Source organism: Meriones unguiculatus, chromosome 20, assembly GCF_030254825.1.
Source record: "Meriones unguiculatus strain TT.TT164.6M chromosome 20, Bangor_MerUng_6.1, whole genome shotgun sequence".
Lineage (NCBI taxonomy): Eukaryota > Metazoa > Chordata > Mammalia > Rodentia > Muridae > Meriones > Meriones unguiculatus.
The window spans coordinates 53,618,835-53,625,440 of NC_083367.1; the positions used below are offsets into that span (position 1 = coordinate 53,618,835).

Consider the following 6,606-nt stretch of genomic DNA (forward strand, 5'->3'; position numbering starts at 1 on the left):
GAGTAGAGAACTGTTCAATTTCAATGCATGTGTAGGCTTTATGTTATTTCTGTTATTGTTGAGGTCTAGTTTTAGATCATGGTAGTCTGATATAATACAAGGAATTATTTCAGTCTTCTTGTATCTGTTGAGGCTTGCTTTGTGAACTACTTTATGGTCAACTTTGGAGAAGGTTTCAAGAGGTGCTGAGAAGAAGGTATAGTCTTCTGTGTTTGGGTGAAAAAGTCTGCAGACATCTATTGGGTCCATTTGGTTTGAGAGCTCTGTAAATGCCATTATTTCTCATAAGTGTCATTATGTCTCTGTGATCTGTCCCTTGGTGAGAGTGGGGTGTTGCAGTCTCCCACTATTAGTGTTGAGATCGATGTGTGTGGTTTTTTTTCAAGGTATGATTATCTATTTGTTCACTCCTAAAGACTTATTTTTGACTGGACTCAGACTTCGAAATAGAAGTTCTCAGCGAGGACAGCCTACATTTCTTAGCAATCTGTTTTTGGCATTTTTCTTCAGCTTCCTTCATTCTCTTGATGAAAAGTTTAGCGTCTTCTGCAGCCTCCTTGTTTTTCTTTCTTTTTCTTTTTTAAATTTTATTTTTTTATTAATTGCAGTTTATTCACTTTGTATCCCTTCTGTAGCCTCCTTCCTCATACCCTCCCATTCCCACCCTCCCTCCCTTTTCTTCTCCCATTCCCCTTCCTTAGTCCAATGATAGGGGAAGGCCTCCTCTCTTTCCATCTGACCCTAGTCTATCAGGTCTCATCAAGACCGGCTGCATTGCTTTCCTCTGTGGACTGGTAACGCTGCCCCCCCCCCCTCAGGTGGAGGTGATCAAAGTGCCAGCCACTGAGTTCATGTCAGAGACAGTCCCTGTTCCCCTTACTAGGGAACCCTCTTGGACACTGAACTGCCATGGGCTTCATCTGTGCAGGGGTTCTAGGTTATCCTCATGCATGGTCCTTGTTTGGAATATCAGTCTCAGAAAAGACTCTTGTGACCGGGTTTTTTAGTTCTGTTTCGCTCATTGTGGAGCTCCAGTCCCCTCCAGGTCTTTCTGTCTCTCGCTTTTTACATAGGATTCCCTGCACTCTGCCCAATGTTTGGTTATGAGTCTCAGCATATGTTTTGATACCCTGCTGGGTAGTCTTTCAGAGGTCCTCTGTGGTAGGCTCCTGTCCTATTCCCTGTTTTCTCCCTCTTCCAATGTTCCTCCCATTTGCCTTTCTGAATGAAGATTGAGCGTATTACCCAGGGTCCTCCTTCTTGATTAGCTTCTTTAGGTGTGCAGATTTTAGTATAATTATCCTATATTATATGTCTAATATCTACTGAGGGACATTTGGGTTGTTTCCAGGTTCTGGCTATTACAAATAAAGCTGCTATGAACATGGTTGAGCTTGTTTTTATTAGTACACTGTTTCTTCAAAACAATACATCAGCATTTGTGTTTCAGGACACCTGAAGTGACAAGATGCTGAATCTTGGGTACTTTGGTCCTGGGCTTCTTACCTTCTTTTTTTAAGGGCTTTCTGACAACATATTGGCTGACATCATCTTCTTTAGAGAGATTAAAGAGCTTTCGGATTCTACTAGCTCGTTTAGTTCGCAGCCGACGAGGCACAGTAGTGTCTGTCAGTCCAGAAATATTCTTCCCTCCCTTTTCTACAATAACCAAGTTGAGAACACTCAGATTGGCATCCACAAGGCATGATGCATCCATGAACAGACTTGCGCTTCCTCTCTCCAGTTCGCCTCGTTCTATAACAAGAATGGCCCTTACTCAACAGCGGACACACCCTGCCATGGGTCAAAACACCTTGCTTCATGGGAAAACCTTGTTTGTCATTTCCACCACTGATCCGGAGACCACTCTTCACCCAGGGCATCAGCAGCTACTTCCCGAGTCATGCGCTTCTCATAGAACATTCCAAGCTTGCGCTCAACATCCGCTTCAATGAGTTTCTGACAGCCTTCGGCAGGGAAGGAGACACACAGCTTCACCTTGACACAGCGGACCACCTGGGAGGCATCACAAAAAAAGAGGCTGATGTGTGGCTTTAACTTTAATAATGTTTCTTTGACAAATTCATGAGCCCTTGTATTTGGGGCATAGATGTTCAGGATTATGATGTCTTCACGATGAACTTTTATTTGGTGAGAATGAAATGTCCTTCCCATCTCTTTAGATTATTTTTGGTTGAAAGTCTGCTTTGTTAGATTTGAGGATGGCTATGCCAGCTTGCTTCTGGGTCAGTTTACTTGGAGAATCTTTTTCCAGCACTTTACTCTAAGGTAGTTTCTATCTTTGTTGCTGATGTGTGTTTCTTGAATGCAGCAGAATGTTGGATCCTGTTTCCACAAACATTCTGTTAGTCTGTGTCTTTTTATTGGAAGGTTGAGTCCATTGATGTTGATAGATATTAGTGACCAATGAATGTTAGTTCCTTTTATTGCAGAGTTGGTGGTTATAGTGAGTTTGTGTGTTTGTTTTCTTTTGCTTTTTGTTGTAAAGTTATCTTTTTCCTGTGTTATTTTTTTTTGGGTGTAGTTGACCTCATTGGGTTGGAATTTTCCTTCTAGTATCTTCTGTAGGGATGGGTTGCTGTGGGTATATTGTTTAAATTTAGTTATATCATGGAATAATTTTATTTTCTCAAACTATGGTGACTGAAAGTTTTGCTGGGTATAGAGGTCTGGGTTGGCATCTGTGTTCACTTAGAGAGTGCATGACATCTGACCAGGCCCTTCTGGCTTTCATAGTCTCTGTTGAAAAGTCAGGTGTGATTCTGATAGGCCTGCCTTTATATGTTACTTGGACTTTTTCCCTTGCTACTTTTAATATTTTTTCTTTGTTCTGTAGATTTAGTTTTGATTATTATGTGGTGGAAGCAATTTCTTTTGCAGTCTAGTCTATTCTGTAAGCCTCATATTTTTAAGGATATCTCTTTATTAAGGTTGGAGACATTTTCTTCTATAATTTTCTTAAAACTATTTTCTGGACCTTGGAACCTGGGATCTTCTTTTTCATCTATTCCTATTATTTTTAGTTTTATAATTTTTATTATTAGTTACATTTTATTAACTCTATATCCCAGCTGTATCCTGCTACTTCATTCCCTCCCAGTCCCACCCTCCCTCCCTCATCTCCTCCCTGCCCCTTTCCAAGTCAACTGATTGGGAAGGACCTCCCTCCTTTTATCTGACCCTGTTTTATCAGGTATCTTCAGGACTGGCTGCAAAGTCCTCCTCTGAGGCCTAGTAGGACTGCTCCTCCCTTGGGGAATGGGGAAGTCAAAGAGTCTGCCATTGAGTTCCTGTCAGAAATAGTCCCTGTTCCCCTTATTATGGGAAACCAATTGGTTACTGAGCTACCATGGGCTACATCTGAGCAGAGGTTCTAGGTTATATCCATACATGGTCCTTGGTGGAGTATCAGTCTCAAAAAAGATCCCTGTGCCCAGATATATTTGGTCCTTGTGGGGCTCCTATCCTTTCCACGTCATACTAACTCCCCTTTTTTTCATATGATTCCCTGCACTCTGCCCAAGGTTTGGTTATGAGTCTTAGTATCTGCTTTGATACACTGCTAGGTAGAGTCTTTCAGAGGCCCTCTGTGGTAGGCTCCTGTTCTGTTACTTGTTTTCTCCTACGTCCAATGCACACCCCATTTGTCTTTCTAAGTGAGGATTGATCATCTTACCCTGGGTCCTCTTTCTTTTTTATCTTCTTTAGGTATATAGATTTCATTATGTTTATCATATATTATAGGTCTATATAAGCGAGTATATACCATGTGTGTCTTTCTCCTTCTGGGATTCCTCACTCAGAATGATCTTTTCGAGATCCCACCATTTGCCTGCAAATTTCATGATTTCCTCATTTTTGATTGCTGAGTAGTATTCCATTATGTAAAAATACCACAATTTCTGTATCTATTCCTCCATTGATGGACATCTGGGTTGTTTCCAGGTTCTGGCTATTACAAATAAAGCTGCTACAAACATGGTTGAGTAAATGTCCTTGTTGTGTACTTGAGCAAATTTTGGGTATATGCCTAGGAGTGGTATAGCTGGGTCTTGAGGAAGCACTATTCCTAATTGTCTAAGAAAGCACCAGATTGACTTCCAAAGTGTTTGTGGCAATTTACATTCCCACCAGCAATGGAGGAGGGTTCCCCTTTCTCCATAACCTCTCCAGCATGTGTTGTCATTTGAGTTTTTTATTTTAGTCATTTTGATGGGTGTAAGGTGAAATCTCAGGGTTGTTTTGATTTGCATCTCCCTGATGGCTAAGGATATTGAGCATCTCTTTAAGTGTCCTTGATTTCTTGAATGTTTTATGTCAGTAATTTTTCTGTTTTTATATTTTCTTTGAAAGATGTATTGATTTCTGCAATTGTATCTGCAGTGCCTGAGATTCTATATGCCATCTCTTGTATTCTGTTGGTGATGCTTACCTCTGTGGTTCCTGATCTCTTCTCTAAGTTTTCCACCTCCAGAGTTTTCTCAGTTTGTGATTTCTTTATTGATTCTAATTCCATTTTCATGTCTTAAATGATTTTATTAATTTCCTTCACCTGTTTGATTGTGGACTTCTCTCTGTCCATGATACCCTCTGTTTGTTTGCTCATCTCCTCTTTATGTGCCTCTACTACCTCCATAATTATAGATTTAAGATTATTTTCCTGTGTTTCATCTGCATTAGAATATCCATTTATTTGGGAGGATTATGGTGAAGCCATGATGCCCTGGTTTTTGTTGATTGTGTTCTTACACTAGCCTCTAGCCATTAGGTTGTCTATAGCTTTGACTGTTTGTTCCTGTAGCCTGAAGTGCAGACTAGGTCCACCTGTCTCTGGAGTCTGGAGTAGTCTACAGGAAGATGAGACAGGTTCAGGAGCTACAGAATGGGTGCTGGCCATTCAGATAGTTAAGGAAGGGAGGACTCTGGTACAGCATGGCTCTGGTACCAGGGTGAGTGCCTTGAAGTGCAGGATGTATGAGTATGAGTGTGCCTGTGCAGTGGTTTGGGCTCCTGCATTGGCACGTGTGAGGGGGTGTGCATTGAAGGGGGAGCAGTGCACATGCACAATTTCCTTGAAGGGCGGGGTGCAAACTCAGGTTGTGGTGTGGGCATGGCGTGCAGGTGCACAGATGGGCTTGGTGTGGGTGGCAATCTTGGGGTGTCTCAGAAAGGAGCTGGGCTGCTGCCCACAAGCCTGCCAGACTCCATGTCAGTGTGACTCAGACTCATCTGGGCGTCACTATTGTGGATCCACACCTGTACACTTCTACCGTCTGCCTGGTCTCCACAGGGTGACCAGCAGAACCATGGCTTGAATGCTGGGAACACTGCCCTAGAAATAACGATGTTGCCCTCAGGGGACCAGGAGGAATCCAGTGATGTCTGGCTGCAGGAGTGGAGGGTCCCTGGACCTGGGTTTCTGCACCCACTGGGGTGTGCAGAAAATGTGGGAGTTCACAGTCTGTGATTCCCAGACCCACAGACAGCACAGGGATCCGTAGCCTATCAGCTGCAACTCATGGGACATCCCTTCTAGTCCTGGAAAGTCCTAAGGTCGATGCTCTAGATCCAGAAACCGGTTTACTCATGGTTTCTGAGTCCCAGATCCTCCGCCCCTCACTGGTGCACCCTGGATGCAGTTATCTTGGAACTGCCCCATTTTCACATCTTTAACAGTTTTATTCCTTTCTTTCAGCCATTTGGCTTTTTCTTGGCTTTTATTAAGGGATTTATTCATTTCTTCCAATCGTTTGTGTTCTCCTGAATTCCTTGAAGGGGCTTACTCGTTTTCTCTTTAAAGACCTCTATCTTCCCCATAAAATTAGTTTCAAGGTCGTTTTCTTGCGCTTCAGCTGAGTTGGCATACCCAGGGCTTGCTGTAGTAGAATAGCTGATCTCTAGTGGTGCCATATTGCCCTGTAAATTGTTTATTGTTGTTCTTATGCTGGCCTCCAGGCATCCGGGTTCTGGGTAATACTAGGTTTAAGTGATGATTTGGATGGATGTCTACTTCCTTGGTTTCTGTTTTCTTTCTGGTCTTCTAGTCTTTGCGCGCTATGTTTCTGGTGACCAGTAAATCCTTAGGTCCAGTAGGGTATCTCTGGTTGGGTTTTAGTGGCCTGCATGACAAATGGGATTTTGAATGCTACCATTGCCTCTGGAGTTTTAGGGTTCTGGAAACAGTTATGGCCTTCCTGGTTCCAGGTACAGGCTTAGCCTCAGGGATTCTGGGTACCAGCATATCCTTCATTAGCCTAGGGATCTTCTGGGATTCCTAGGCCAACGTGGCCTCAGAAGAAGCAGGGATCTTCTGGAGTGGTGGACGGGGTTATGGAGGCATATTCCTGGAATTTGTAGGCACATAGAATATTGCAGACACCAGAAAAAATAGGAAGTCAACAACATATAAAACAGTGATACCTCACTAAATGAGATACATCCTGGAAATGCAAGGCCAACTCAACCTTCAAATGCACTAGTGTGATTCAGCATACTTACAAAAAATAGTAACCTTCTACCTACCAAGTGATACAAAATAGGAATTTGACAAAAATATTTCTATTTATAGCCTATCAAGCCCATAAC

The 6,606-nt window shown here is 42.6% G+C and overlaps 1 pseudogene; it reads right to left on the reverse strand.

Annotated features, from left to right (window-relative positions):
* Positions 1-418: 418 nt before the first annotated feature.
* On the reverse strand, positions 419-5,931 carry LOC110557973 (small ribosomal subunit protein eS6-like; annotated as a pseudogene).
* Positions 5,932-6,606: the final 675 nt, after the last annotated feature.